The 14,136-nt window shown below is 44.3% G+C and overlaps 1 protein-coding gene and 1 long non-coding RNA gene across 4 annotated transcripts in view; both read left to right on the forward strand.

Moving 5' to 3' along the window:
- The window catches only part of LOC128117308 (uncharacterized), a 32,187-nt gene extending 29,458 nt beyond the window's left edge, over positions 1-2,729 (forward strand). For both annotated transcript variants that reach the window (XR_008220784.1, XR_008220783.1), the window contains exon 4: positions 2,022-2,729. This is a non-coding gene — a long non-coding RNA (uncharacterized LOC128117308). The remainder of the gene's footprint in view (positions 1-2,021) is intronic.
- Positions 2,730-6,084: 3,355 nt separating this feature from the next.
- Positions 6,085-14,136, forward strand: part of Nab1 (NGFI-A binding protein 1) — a 44,562-nt gene continuing 36,510 nt past the window's right edge. For both annotated transcript variants that reach the window (XM_052749423.1, XM_052749424.1), the window contains exon 1: positions 6,085-6,201. The gene's annotated coding sequence lies outside the window, so the exon portion shown is untranslated. The remainder of the gene's footprint in view (positions 6,202-14,136) is intronic.

The raw sequence follows: 14,136 nt of genomic DNA on the forward strand, positions 1-14,136 counted from the left end.
CTGGATCTGTAGAGCAGGCTGGCCTCAAACTCAGAGATCTGCCTGCCTCTGCCTCTGGAGTGCAGAGATTAAAGGCGTGCACCATCACACCTGGCCCTAAGATTTTCTTTAATTCCTTTTCACAAGTTGGAAACTTAACTGGGTGGAATCTTTCCCTGAGTTCACCACTGCCTTTATTCCATTTCTTAATCTGTTTGTCTCCTTGAACACAGGACTTAATTCCATTCCACTTCCTGGTGCTCCTTTTTCTCCTCAAATTGTACATTTTTTATTTTTCTTTGTCCAGCTTGTTCCTTTTCATTATAAATCTTCATTAGAGTCAACACTAATAATCACATGACAGAATATTTTGTTTTGAGATTTCCTCTGCCAACAAAGTTAATCCAAAACTCTCTTCACTTTAGTCTCGGGCAGACTCTTTGAAGAAGGGCAAAAAGTACCCACATTCTTCACTAAAATATCACAAGAATGATCTCTAGGCAACATACTAAATTCTCCTCTGAAACCTCCTGAGACAGGCCCGCCCAGTTCAAATTGCTCTCAGCCCCACTCTCTTCCATGTTCCTACTAGGGTGGCCCATTAAGCCCCAATTAAAGCATTCAAATTCTTTTCTAATCCATAGTCCCAAAGTCCAGATTCCTCTGCACAAAAAACATGGTCTGGCCTATCACAGCACTACCCCACTTCTTGTACCAACTTGTGTTAGTTAGGATTTCTATTGCTGTAAAGAGACACCAAGACCACAGCAACTCTTACAAAGGAAAACATTTAATGGAGGTGTCCTACAGTTTCAGAGGTTCAGTCCATTATCATCATGGTAGGACATGGCAGTGTGCCGGAGACATGGTGTTGGAGAAGGAGCTGAGGGTTCTACACCTTAATCTGCAATCAACAGGGAGTGAACTGTGTTCCATACTGGGCATAATTTGAGAACAGGAGGCCTCAGAGGCCACCCCCACAGTGACACACATCCTCCAACAAGGCCACACCTCTTAACAGTGCCAGTCCCTAGGGGGGCCATTTTCTTTCAAACCACCACAAACCCTTTCTCCTGTACGTTGCTATTGCTAGTATGCTTTGTCACAGACTGGAAAGGCAACGTGTACACACAGTCAATACCATTAAGCCACCTCTTCAGCCCCTACAATGTTTTGCTGCACACACACTACGGGATGGTCAAATCTAGCTAAGTGACATACCTGTTACTTAGCAGTTACCACCTTATTCGGTGAACACAAGATTATATCATATTGCTAATTCTGTCACCAAGTTGTACGCAAATCCCCCAGATTTGCTCCTCTTTCCTAACTGAAGCCTGGTATATCCTTACCAACCTCTCTCCGCTCACCTCCCCCATGCCCACCCTCCCATCCCCCCACCCCACCCCAGCTCCTGTTAGCTATCACTGTGCTTCTCCTATGGGATTGGTTTTCCTAGACTCCACATGAATGAGACCATGAGGTCTTTGTCTTTCTGGGCCTGGCTTATTTTGTTTAACATAATGTGTTCCAGGTTCACAAACACTGTTGCAAATGACAGGATTTTGTGCCCTGTGAAGACCGAATACTATTTTATTGTTCATATTCCACGTCTTCTTAGCTCATCCACTGATAAGAAACTTGTTGATTCCACACCTAGGCTGTCAAAGGCATCTCTCCGGCACTGATTTCATGACCTTTAGTACACTCTCAGTAAAATATATTGATCATTGACATAGGATTTGGCAATTCTACTTTTTAATTTTTAAGGAAACTATATTGCTTTTCATAATTTACCTTTCTTAATTACAAATTTCACAATTTACATTCCTTAACAGTTTTCTTTATACATTTGGGTTTACTTTAGTTAAGTACATCTATTTAAAAGACATTTTGATATTCAGAGAATTTCACTTTCCTCACTAGAGGACCTTAAAAGGGAAACAATGTTTCCGAATTCTAGCTACAGACTAAGGCCTGCCAGAGGCGCTGAAGGAAACCTGGTATCTCTCTCACACGCTCTCTCTTTTTTTTTTTTTAAGGCAGAATTTAGTAAGTGTAAGAGGATTAGAGGCAGGCTGGCACCAACTTGGATTTCTCCCTTCAGAGGACAGAAGGAGAAGTGCAAAGGGAATCATTTTCTCAGCATGTAATTTGCTGCTATCTGATGCCACCATCCACTGCAATCTTGATTCTTCTGGGCCAGCTTCCCATGCTCCGGAAGCCATTAGAAGACAGGGAAGTATTCATTTGCTACAAACCAGCCTGTTTTTAAAGGTGTACTGTGTGTATTCACTGTGACTTATTGGTGGTGTACATTGTATTATTTTATCATTTTGAATCCCCATCCAAAAACTCTTTGAAAAATTATAATTTCTAAACTCTGATGAGAAAATTTGGTTTTCTTGCAGGATAAATATTAGATTTGACTATGATATGACAGATTTCACATTGGTTAAAATTAGCAGTAAAGGGCTCGAATCTACCTTATCAGGGAATGATAAAAGCTTAGACAGTAGTCTACAAGTGGGCTTTCAGGTTTCTTAAAAAAGTGTTTCTAAAACTTAGAACGATCTAGGTTTAAGTCATGAGAAATAGCTCTGTCTACCCCTGCCTGTGGAGACAAGGGCTAACCCTAGGATGTCTGCAGATGGTGTTCCCAAGAATAAACACAAGTTAATCAGGGATGAGGGACAATACTTCCCAGGCTGCTTTCCAAACTACTAAAACTGCGCTCAGAACTTGGTGTATTTAACAACCTTTGCAATTTGTTAAAAAAAAAAAAAAAAAAGAAAGAAAGAAAGAAGAAGAAGAAGTTTGTGCCTGAAAATACGATATGAATTATTCCAACAGTCAGACATTACTTTGGAACTTATTATATTGCAATTTATTGTAAACGTATTCTTACCCTCAGTATTTTGTTGAACGAGTAACACATTTGCTCAGAAGTGGAGAGCAGACATTTTAGATTCTTCTATTAGGAAATGATATTCATACTAAGAACATCTACAGAGCATACAAGAAGTCATTTGCTAGTAAGTTCCTACTTTCTATTTCATTCTGTTACTCAACAAATATTTATTGACTAGTATGTGTCAGCCATTGTTTAGCACCACACACACACACACACACACACACACACACACACGCACAGAGAGAGAGAGAGAGAGAGAGAGAGAGAGAGAGAGAGAGAGAGAACTGTAAACAAAAGACCGAGAGACAGAAACAATTAGAGATGACATCCCAGTAACCTTTAGGCTCTTTCTGGAATATGGGATGAGACAGGATCCTCCCATTTTAAAGAACTTTAGTTGTATTTCACTGTGACTTGAATTTAAAGGAGTGCCCATGAGGATGGTCTTAATGCTGGCCCATGCATCTGTGAGATTATATAGGAAATAAAACCACTAAAAAGAAACATACCATGTTCCTTAGCTTTTTGGTTTTCCTTTGATCTCCTTATTTTTGCTGTTTTATAGAAAAGTTCTGGGAGTAGAACCATGATTTAAACTGGTTATTTGTGTCCCAAGAACTTAACCTTAAACTTGGTACTTAATTAGCACTTAACAAGATGTACTAGAGAACATGAGTAACTTAAGCATCCAGGTATTTATGGTAAAAATCAAAACAGAAGAAACAGAGCCACTGCGGGGATCTTTTTAACAAAAGATACCCAAATGGTCTCCAGAAGAACCGTTTGTGTTGCCATGTTCTCCTAGGACTGCCTGGGACTGCCTCCAAGAAATTCTAAAACTGTTTAATCTCTCCCAGAGGACCTTCCGAGAACAACGCAACTCCGTAATTGCTGCCTTACAGAGCATTCTCCTTCTCCCACCATGCACCAACCACGAGGGCACCAGGGGGTGGTAGAAGACCCTGCCCTGAGCCCAGGGAAGTGATGGGGGTGGCGGCACCGGACAGGAATCAGCGCTGGCTCCTCCAAGTTCTCTCCACACAGGTGAATACCTCACCTCTCCCCCAGCAGTCACGTGGACGCCAGTGTCGTTACACAGAACTGGATGCCCAAAAGCTCAAGATTTTCTCTTTCATTTTCTTCCCTCCCACCACCTCCCCCAGCACCATAGGGCATTTAAGCAAATCAAAGTGGGCCCAGAATGCCATTCTCGCTGTGGGAAGAACACACTATCTAATGTGCCCAGAAAACAAACAAGGAAGGACTTGAGCGTTTAGCTGTAGAAATAACCAGCTACCAGAGTCTCTGGTCACATTTCCTCATCTGGGTCACCTTCAGCAGAGCGGACACACGCTCTCTGGAAGAGCATGGCATGTAGTTATTTCCAGGGAAGGCTACGCAGGGCAGGTGAAGTCGAGTTCATGAATCACTAACTACATCGCATAAAGCACCCCCCACCCCCACCCCAGCTTTTCAGAACCAGCCATGTTTGCAAACCATTAGGGTTCCAGTGAAGAATTAGAAGAATTTTGTGGATTTCATTGCCCAACTACCCATTAACCTCTACCTTTCCACACCAGCCAAGAAACTGTCTCAGTAGCCTTGACTGTACTACCACCCAAATTAGCTTTCTCTTTGGAGAGCTGGAGCCACAGCTACATAAATCCACCACAATCCAGAAGGGTGGAGAGAAACTTTCAGCATTTTTTTTCCTGAAGAATTTGAGGAACTAAGCATATTTATTTTAAATACCAAACTATTCCAGATAGACCTTATCACTAACAGGGAAGATATTTCAGTTTAAATATGTATATTTGTGCATTTAACTATGTATTTATATGTTTATATATTTAAGTACATATTTATTCCACTGACATCACTCATTTGTAGAACATGTTTTTACAAAAAGAAAAAAAGGTTTATTTAATAAGGTCTTTTTCTTTCAATATTATCATCCCATCCATTGTTGCAACATAAAGATGTGGTTGAAGAATTTCTCTTCTCAAAGAATGCCTTGTATCCCCTTCGACCAAGTAGGCACACACTGGGAGGCCAGCCAGGAAGTGGGAACAGCCTCCTATATAAAACTGGATTTTTATATGTACATTAAAACAGGATTCTACCTGTATCGCTGTAAGAGCACGCCATTAAAACTTGAATACTTTTTTTTTTCCCCCAAAGGAAGGCAAAAAACAGATTTAATACTTTTTTTTTTCTTCTAATTTCTGGCAATAGCTTCAATTTTGAAGGTGCTTTAACGCTTTCTTTGGCTAGAAAAGTTTATGCAAACCGAGCTCAAAAATTTCTACAGCGTGCTTGCCTTAAGAACTCTATTTTGACACCCTCCAAGACAGTCCCGGGGGTGTCATTTGCCTACAGGAAGCCCACAGCGACCAGCCATAGGGTTTTTTTCAGATGGTGGAAAAGGGGTGGCATTAAGTTACCAGGCCAGAGGGGTCCCTTTCCTCCCTCCTCCACCCAGGCCCACGCCGGGGTGGACACAGGGCGGGGTGGGCGAGGCACCTGTGGGTCTGTAGGTGCGCGGGCCAGGTTGCCCCAGCGCGGGTGGGGCGGCCTGGCCGGGCGCAATCGGTGCTCCGTTCCCCCGACACACACACACACCCGGGGCCGGCGGGGCTTGGCGGGGCTTGACGGGGCTTGACGGGCAGCGCCGTCCGCGGTCGCGTCCTCCCCGGGGGTAGGGGGCCCCCGCGTCCCCGCGTCCCCGCGCGCGCCCACCCGCGCGCTCCCAGCCGCCGTGGGAATGGGCCCCATCCCCACCCCCTCTACCCTCCACCACCACCCCGGGGACCGCGCCGAGCCTCGGCCCCGCCGGCCCCCCCCACCCCCGCCCCGCGGCCGCCCACGCCGGGATCTGCGTCACTCGGCCGCGCGTGGGCGGGAGCCGGAGCGGCGAATGGAGCAAGAGCGGAATCTCCCGATGTGACAGCGCGCGCCGCGCGGGGGCGGGGGCGGCGGCGGCGGCGGCGGGGGCGGAGGTGGCGGGGGAGGGAGGGAGGGAGGGAGGGGCGGCGGGAGAGGCCGAGGGAGGGCGCCCCGGGGCCGCCGCCGCCGCCGCCCGCCCGCCTCCGCCCGCGAGCCTCCGCCCGCGCGGCCGAGCCACCGAGCGAGCCAGCGAGCGAGCGAGCGCCGTCGGGGCGGGCGGGGGACGGAGCGCGCGCCCACCGCGTCCCTGCCCCCCTCGATGGGCGCGGGGGCGTCCCGGCCGCTGCAGCCGCCGCAGGAGCCGGGCTGAGCCGCCGCCGCCGCCGTCGTCGCCGAGCGCGCCGCAGCCGCGGGCCGCGGAGGTACCGGGCGGGCCTCGGGGGCTGGAGCGGAGGGGCGCGGGCGCGTCCTCCCCGGCTGGGGGTCGGGGGGTCGGGGGGTCGGGGTGGCGCTCGCCGGACCGCGTGGGGAGCCAGCGCCGCCGCGGCGATCGGGGGGGGGGGCACTTCCTAAAAGTGCCCCGCTCCGTCTCCGTTTTTCTTCCTGTTATCCGCCCCTTCCTACTGTAGTTGTGTTTGCAAAGCGGAAGGAGAGTTTTTGCTTTGGAAGTGGCTCGCTCAAGAAACTTGGCACCCAGGTGCAGGGAAGCGAGGCTCGCCGCCGAGCCTCTCTTGAGTGGGGAAGTGTGCAGACACGTGTAGGACATAGGAGCTTTGGATGCAGGTGTGCGACCTTAGGGGGACGAAACACCCAAGTGCGGTCCAACCGGATATCTGCAGAGAGGCTCCCGGAGTAGGAGCTGGAATGTGCGTTTGTAGGTGGTGCAGACCAAGTTTTGCAGCAACCGACCGGGAGGAACCATGCCCTGGCTCAGGGAGGCTTGGGAAATTTTGGAGTGCCTGTTAATTTACAGTTTGATCCGAAAGAGCTGGTTTGGAGTAACTTGTCACAGCTGATGGGTTTGCCAGTGACGTGCCTGCCAACTTTACGGAGTGCAAAGATCAGAATCTCTTGAGGGAGATTCTGGGATCTCGGTTAAAAATATTTTGGCAGTTTTTTAATAGGTAATATTAGATTGCAGAGGAGCCGGATATGAAATAGATTAGTCACATTCGAGATGCCTCGCTGTTTTGTACACGGAGCGAATTACCCTTTTTAAATAGCCGCTTTTTGAAATTTCTTTCTTTGTAGAGTACATGTTACGATATTTATAATTCATGTTCCGGTTTAAGAAGAGCTGTTGGAGGGAGGATGTACATAGGATGTTTTGGGTGGAGGCTATCTGCCTGAGGTTGAAAGAGCTGCCTCATGCCCTGCTTAGGAGCCAGTCCAAGTGACTTGGATGGAAGGATTCTTCCTCCACCTTGTATCATTCCAGACATTTAATTCTGTTCTTTCACTTAGCGTAAGCCAATTAATAAGGATGCTGTGGAGAATTTGTGGATGGGCATCAAGGTTGGTTTTCTTCATCCCGGTTTCCAGTTTAGATATTGGAACGTTACATCTTGAAAGAAAATAATTTCAGGGAACGTTAGGGAGAATTTTTTGCTTGTTTGTTTTTACTTTTTTGATGTGAGCATCTTTGCTTAACCTGCCCTTCCGCTACTGAGCATACTTTTTATCTCCTGACGCTGTCCCCTGTTAGGTGGGACTGTACCAGTAACAACTGAGAAGAAAAACACTGAGGCACTGGATGTTTTTATTCCATTCTGTGCCTTGGATGTGAATGTATTTCAGATGGCAAGTTCTTAAGGTTGATACAGCTGATCCAGGGAATTTTAGTGAGTTATTATGTCTAATAAATTACACCAAATAAGTAAATGAATGTAGTTGCGTAATCCTAAGTAAACTAGAAGTTTTCCTTTCGTGTTGCTGGTTAGTGGCATCCACTGCCCTATGGAAAGCCTAGCCGTGTTTCTTCTTTGTTATTTAGACAATCAGCTAAAGCGTTTCATATTTTCTTTTACTTCAACTTTAAGGACATAATGGTTTATTAAAATTTGTGCCATGGATGCTTTGAAAGAAGAAATTGTGAAGTGAGGCAGACCTTTGAAGAATTTATTTCATGGACAAATTTTAGAGTATAAAATGGTTGGATGGAAACAAATGTGTTAGATTTTTGTGTTTGGTGACTGAGAATCTGCCCTGGAGTTAGGCCTTAACTTTCATTGTAATAAACCTGTTTTTGATGAAATAATGTGAAGCTGTGTTCTGGATACCACAGGGCCATTATATATTTAGTTACTTTCATGAAAGTGACCATTTCATGAACAGTTTAAGATCATGCTAATGTGCAACTCCCTTGTGTGTGCATATTTCATTGTGGATTTTATCAAATATATTACAGAATAAAAAACAGCCACTTGAGTATAACGTAAGATTGCTAGGGTGCTTTGCTTGGGTCTCACTCTTGTCTCACCAGCTTCTTTTGATTCCTTGAGTGGTAGAAAGAAGAATAATGTTGTTACAGTAAGTGCGAATTTCCTTTCTGATCTGACATGTTCAATAACTCATACAGTAGTAGAATATACTCTCTCATCTTAATAATGGAACAGGAGGGAAATTTCAGAAGTTGATGCTGGGGGAAAAAAGCATTAATCCTCATCTTGAGAATTTTCACAGCTAAAACATATCATTAAGTTTTCAAATAATATGTCATTTTTCAACACACTGTATTTAGGGGCTGTATATTAATTTACATGGTATGTTACTACTTCTCACAGAGGAACTTCTGAAGACCATCAGCTTTTATATATGTATACATTTCCTGCAGTCTACCTAGATGCTCTTAATTGTCTGTCAGATGCCTTTCCTATTGGCTAAAGAATTCCTATCCATCCTAAGAGATGCTAGTGTTTATCTGTTGATATTAATGTGTAGTTGTTTAAAGCCAAGTAAGTCTGATTTATCTTTTTATAATTCTAATAAATGTGTTTTAACTTACCCTTTGATTATTTGGACTGAATTAAAAAGAGTCTCTCAAAAAACTGCTCCCAGTCTTATTCAGAATTGAGGGAAGAACCCATAGGGAAGAGCACTTTAATTTTCTCAAATTAGCGTGAATTCGTTAGAACCCAAGGTTATAATTCATAACTATGTGAGCAATAAGACCTGAAATTGTCTTAAGATTTATCACTATGGGCTTGAGAGTGTAGCTCATGGTAGAGTGTGTGCATAGCATGCTTCTGGCCGGCTCTTAAGCCTCCAGCATCAGCAAAGTCCAAACAAGATGCACATCGCCCTGTGCTTCCTGGTGAGTGTGTCTAGGGGCATCCTTTGGAATTTGAAACACACTGGAACTCATGAGTATCCAGAAGAACTCTGCAGTCTTCATGAACCACAGCTGAACCACATGTCAGTTCTGGATTCTAGTATTGGAAATGAGAAAAAAACGCCATCTCCTACAGGCCCCTCCTTTTCTAGGCCGAGTCCCATCGTTTGCTGTGGTGACTGCTGCCTTCTCCCAAGCCTGTCTGCTTCCAAGCTACACTTTGAAATTTGCTGGTACTTCAGAGACTTTAAGGCCAATGCCCTCTTCACATTTAAAATTTTACTTGTCAGGGGCGGCAGACCAGAACGCACTTAGATGTTAAGAGATAATCAGTCAAGTGGAATTAATTTCCCTTTATCTGTAAGTGACATGACTCATGAGGTCTTCATTAAGGTTTTACATAATGTTTTCTAAGAGGTTGTTAGTAACTCCAAAACCTTGAAGTGAAAATTCAGACTATGTGCATGAATAAGTCAGGCCTTACCAAGATTTTCTCTTGGTTCCTCGATAATCCTTGAAGAGTCTTCTGGACTGCCATAGACTTCCTGAAAGTATATAGAATATATATTCGCAGGTGCTAAATGTGTATATGGCAATCATTCTTATAGCATTGAGGGAAAATATTTACAAATAGACACGAATCTGGTAAAGGGTAATGAAGATTTATGAGATGCTTGCTGTTGATTTGAAACACACTGAATTGGATTTTTAGGCACATAGGCAAAAATGACCCAGGATCTCTCATGATCGAACTAAATTCTTAAAAAAAAATGCTGACTTCGGAGGCTGACTTCATATACAGTGTTGATTACAGTTCTGACCATATGTGGTTCCTTACTTGGCATTCATCCTATGACCCCTTGGGTAAGTAGCCTGGTATGAGAGTCTGCAGCCTAGCCCTCTGTAAAAGTGAAGTGTTGAGGATGAGTGAGAGAGGATCCTGGAGGAGCGGGATGTAGAAGAATGTGCTGCTGCAGGGTTGGAAGTTTACTGGGACAGGAGGTGACTGAGAGGATCCCTTTTGAAATATGAAAGGAGGCTGCTAGCCAGAGTCTGACTCAAACATTGGGCTTCACTGTCTTTATAGAAAGAGTCTTCCACATAGAACACTTTCCTAAGATTAAGGTAAGGCAAAGATTAATGAGAGCTGATTCCTACCGTTAGGGTGCCTGTAACCAAGCAGTCCCTTGTTTTCAGTCTTTCTTTTATTATTTCCTTTTGTGTAGTGCATTGCATCATATTTATTACAGTACCTAATAACACGTTCTTCTGCTGAACTGGGTCTTCATGAAGGAGCCTTTCCTCAGCATCCTCAGCTGGCTCAGAGCTTCACATATCAGAATAAGTAAGAAGTAACCGGGGAGGGTGTTGGACAGAAAGGAAGGAAGCCATGACTGTCGACATTCTGAAAGTCAAGAGAAAATCTATAGGCAGACTGTGTGTGAGAAGTTTTATGGGAAAGGCCATGGTGGAACGCCCAAGACAGGGCCTCGAGAGAAGGTTTGAAAGGCAGGTTTGGGTGGGAGGTCTGTAGCTGAAAGTTTTCCTGTGTCCCACACAGTCCACAGCTGCTCAGACCCAAATAAACACACAGAGGCTTATATTAATTAAAACTGCTCGGTCATTAGCTCAGGCTAACTATTGACTAGCTCTTACACTTAAATTAACCCATAATTCTTATCTGTGTTTAGCCATGTGGCTTGGTACCTTTTCTCAGTTCTGCCTTCACATCTTGCTTCCTCTGTGTCTGTCTGGCAACTCCCGACTCAGCCTTTCTATTCCCAGAATCCTCCTTGTCTGCTTATCCCGCCTATACTATACTTCCTGCCTGGCTACTGGCCAATCAGCGTTTTAACTATCAACCAATCAGAGCAACATATATTCACAGCATACAGAACATCCCACAGCACTTCCCCTTTTCCTTTTTTCAAAAAGGAAGGTTTTAACTTTAATGGGGTCCCTGCATGAGTAGATGAGATAGTCTGTGTTAAGCAGTGGGGGAACTTACAGAGAAGAGAGAGACACCGTGCCTGATTGAAGTGGGGCCAAGGGGCAGTGAGAACCGGAACTGGATGCTTTGGGAAAGAAAGAGAAGGCTGATGCTGATGATATGGCCTAAGTACCTGCAGATTTGAAAAAAGAATCGGAGAAAACAAAGATGAAATGTTTTTATTCATCAGAGAAACAGGAAAACTAGTGCAATGAAAGACTGAAGGGATTGCAAAGACCAGATCTGGGAGTCCCGAAGACAGGGAGAAGAGGAGACCAGACCCTGGTTTGGGGGCACACCAAACAAGGTTTGGCAGTCCTTGGGTGATGCCAAATTATAGTCCAGAGCAACTATTCAGGCTCATTATTCTCAAGTATTTCAGGTATGAGAATCATTTCAAAAATAAAATCCTGCAAATACTCAGGGTTATTTTACTTTTAGCATTGTTCATTGAGAATACACAGAACGCTCTCAAAGTAACAAATTTAGTTACACTTTAAATCAGTTTGTATCCTATGAAATCAGAAAAGTGTTCTTTTATTTTCATTTGTAACAAAAAGCTTCATTTTTACTTTGAGATCTCTTTGTAGTGGCTCCATACTCTGCCCTGAGTTACCCCACAGGTTCTTAAAGTAGGGGACATAACCCCACATGGAGTCCTGCAGTTCAGTGTGTGGAGCGGTGAAGGCTTTTGGCAATAGGAAGTGGTTTCTGAACTCCACAAGAATCAAATAAATAAACAAAAGATTTAGAATTAAAGGTGTAATGAAACTGAGGTGTTTCTGGCGGGGCGGCCTGTATCGCCTCCTGCTTCTTTACTGGGGCCTTAGTTCTGAACACAAAACACACTTTACACCGAGTAACCGTCACTCCACAGACCCACAAATGCAACTAGAAACCTGTGGACTCACATTCAAGACGATTATAAGTTATGAATTTCATTGTTTTCACTGTACATATAACATTGTCTGCATTTACAGAAACTAAGAGTTTGGTTGCAGAAAGCAAAGACTATTTTTCTGCCATCATTCTGTAGTGAGCTAGTATCTAATTAGCATGATTGTGGACTGATTATGTTAGGATGTTTGAGTTTAAAAATGGTTGTTTTGAGTTGCTGACAAGCTTTATAAGCACACAAATTTATTAAATAATTTTTTCTTTAAGATTGGAACTGAATTTCTAATAATTTCTGAAGTGGCCCCAAACATGCTGCTGCCATTTTGTTGTATATATTAATGTGAAGCATCATCCTCAGCAGGGATGATTTTAAAATAAAAATATTGATCAGCTCTGAAAAATAGTGCAGATGTCCTGCATTTCACACACTCAAACAAGGTTTCATTCTTTATGTAAAGACAAGCACATCCACCTCCTTAGCATGTAAATTTGCTTTCATCTTTAATAAATGCAAAATTGCATGTTTACTGAAGAATTGTTTTTTAAGAAGGCTTCCTTATGATTTATTGTCAGTAAATGTTCGGTTTGTATAGTCTTATATATCTGTACACTAGTGTCTCTAACAATTTCTCAGAAAGGAGTGGCAAGTAGATCAGGTTGAGGAAAGCCTGGCCAAAGCCGCAGACACAAATTTGGTGACTCCCCACAGTAACAGTTGACCCTTGGGTACAGGAGAAGGCATCAAGGAATAACGCGGCAGACTAGAAAAGAGATGAAGTTTAGAACTCTCAGAGACGTTCAGGGTGTCCCACACCTGTGCTGAAATCTCAGCACTAACTAAGGAGGCTGAGGCAGAGGGCCACCCGAGACTAGTCCGTCCATCATAGTAAATTCCCCTCCACACCAACATCTTCAAAGAGTGACCTAACTTAGAATATAGCGGGAGGAGATGGTAAAGGAAATCAGTGTGCCATTACCAGAGTCAAGTGACAGCGTCTCAGCACATGGCAGATGGCAAGGAGATGGCCCAGAAGCCCTGGTGGAAACTCAGCAGTCCCCTGAGATTTTGGATAGCCCAGGGGGTCCTGACGCAGTGGGCTTATTGACCATGAAAGCCCCCTCTCTGACTTACCCTGGATCTTTAGCCCCAGGCCTGGAAAATGCTGTTCCCCTAGCAAAGTAAGAGAAGAGCTGTGACCAGACAGCTGTTTGTTTCACTTAGCATAGCCTGAAAGAGGCAGGTGACCCATGCTACTGTGAGGAACATCGTGTGAGGGTTAGGAACATCATGTGAGGTTAGCTTTTAGTGCAGTAAGCAGTCTAGAACTAATCCTGATTTTTTCCTCTGTTTTTAAATTCCTCTTTCGAATGCTGTGGTTCTTCTGGCTGACCAAGGTGTAGGGATTGTGTGCTTTGCAGGGCAGTAGGGCCTGGGTAACCTTTTGGAAACAGCAAGAATGAACCAATTGGTTTCTGTAAACCACAGATTTTAGGAAAAGGCCAGGCTTGACTTGGTGCTCCATGGTGTCGAGGAACAGCCAGGTACAGTAGCTTTCAGCTGAGTGGCTTTATTGTATCAGCTACTCGTATGTATTGGTGTGTTGGGACCCCTTGGTACCCAGCTCAGAGAGACACAGGCGGAGTTTGCTTTCAGCCCATTTGACCTTCATGTGGAAGCATGAATGGTTACGGATTTTGTGGAAACAGAAAATCTCATAGGAGTTTTAAATTGAAGCAAGTGAATGTATAAAGTGGTGGGTGTTTAAATGATCTCAGCGGGCTTTGAAGGAGACTGACGCAATCTTCCAGCAGGAAAGCTTAGGGAGAAACCTCCACTCCCCCCTGTGGGTGTAGGTCTTTAGAAAGCCTCCTGGGGTTCTGAGCAGTATGTGTCTTTCATCTGTTATTTCCGCTTTGGAAATGTGCATTTGTTCCCATCATTCTTTACATTGTTATTGCTTTCCCCCAGTCCGCAAGGACTTTCTCTCCAGAGCTAGGAGGTTGGGTCAAGCACAGGAGGAAGGATAAGACTTGGAAACTGCTATTTTGTAAAACCATTGCCTCAGAAGACTACAATCTAAGTTGAGTCTTTTGGGTCCTAAGATTCTTCTGTATTTTTATATTTGTCCAATAAATACT

This window comes from Peromyscus californicus, unplaced genomic scaffold (genome assembly GCF_007827085.1).
Source record: "Peromyscus californicus insignis strain IS unplaced genomic scaffold, ASM782708v3 Scaffold_21__1_contigs__length_65335640, whole genome shotgun sequence".
Taxonomy (NCBI): domain Eukaryota; kingdom Metazoa; phylum Chordata; class Mammalia; order Rodentia; family Cricetidae; genus Peromyscus; species Peromyscus californicus.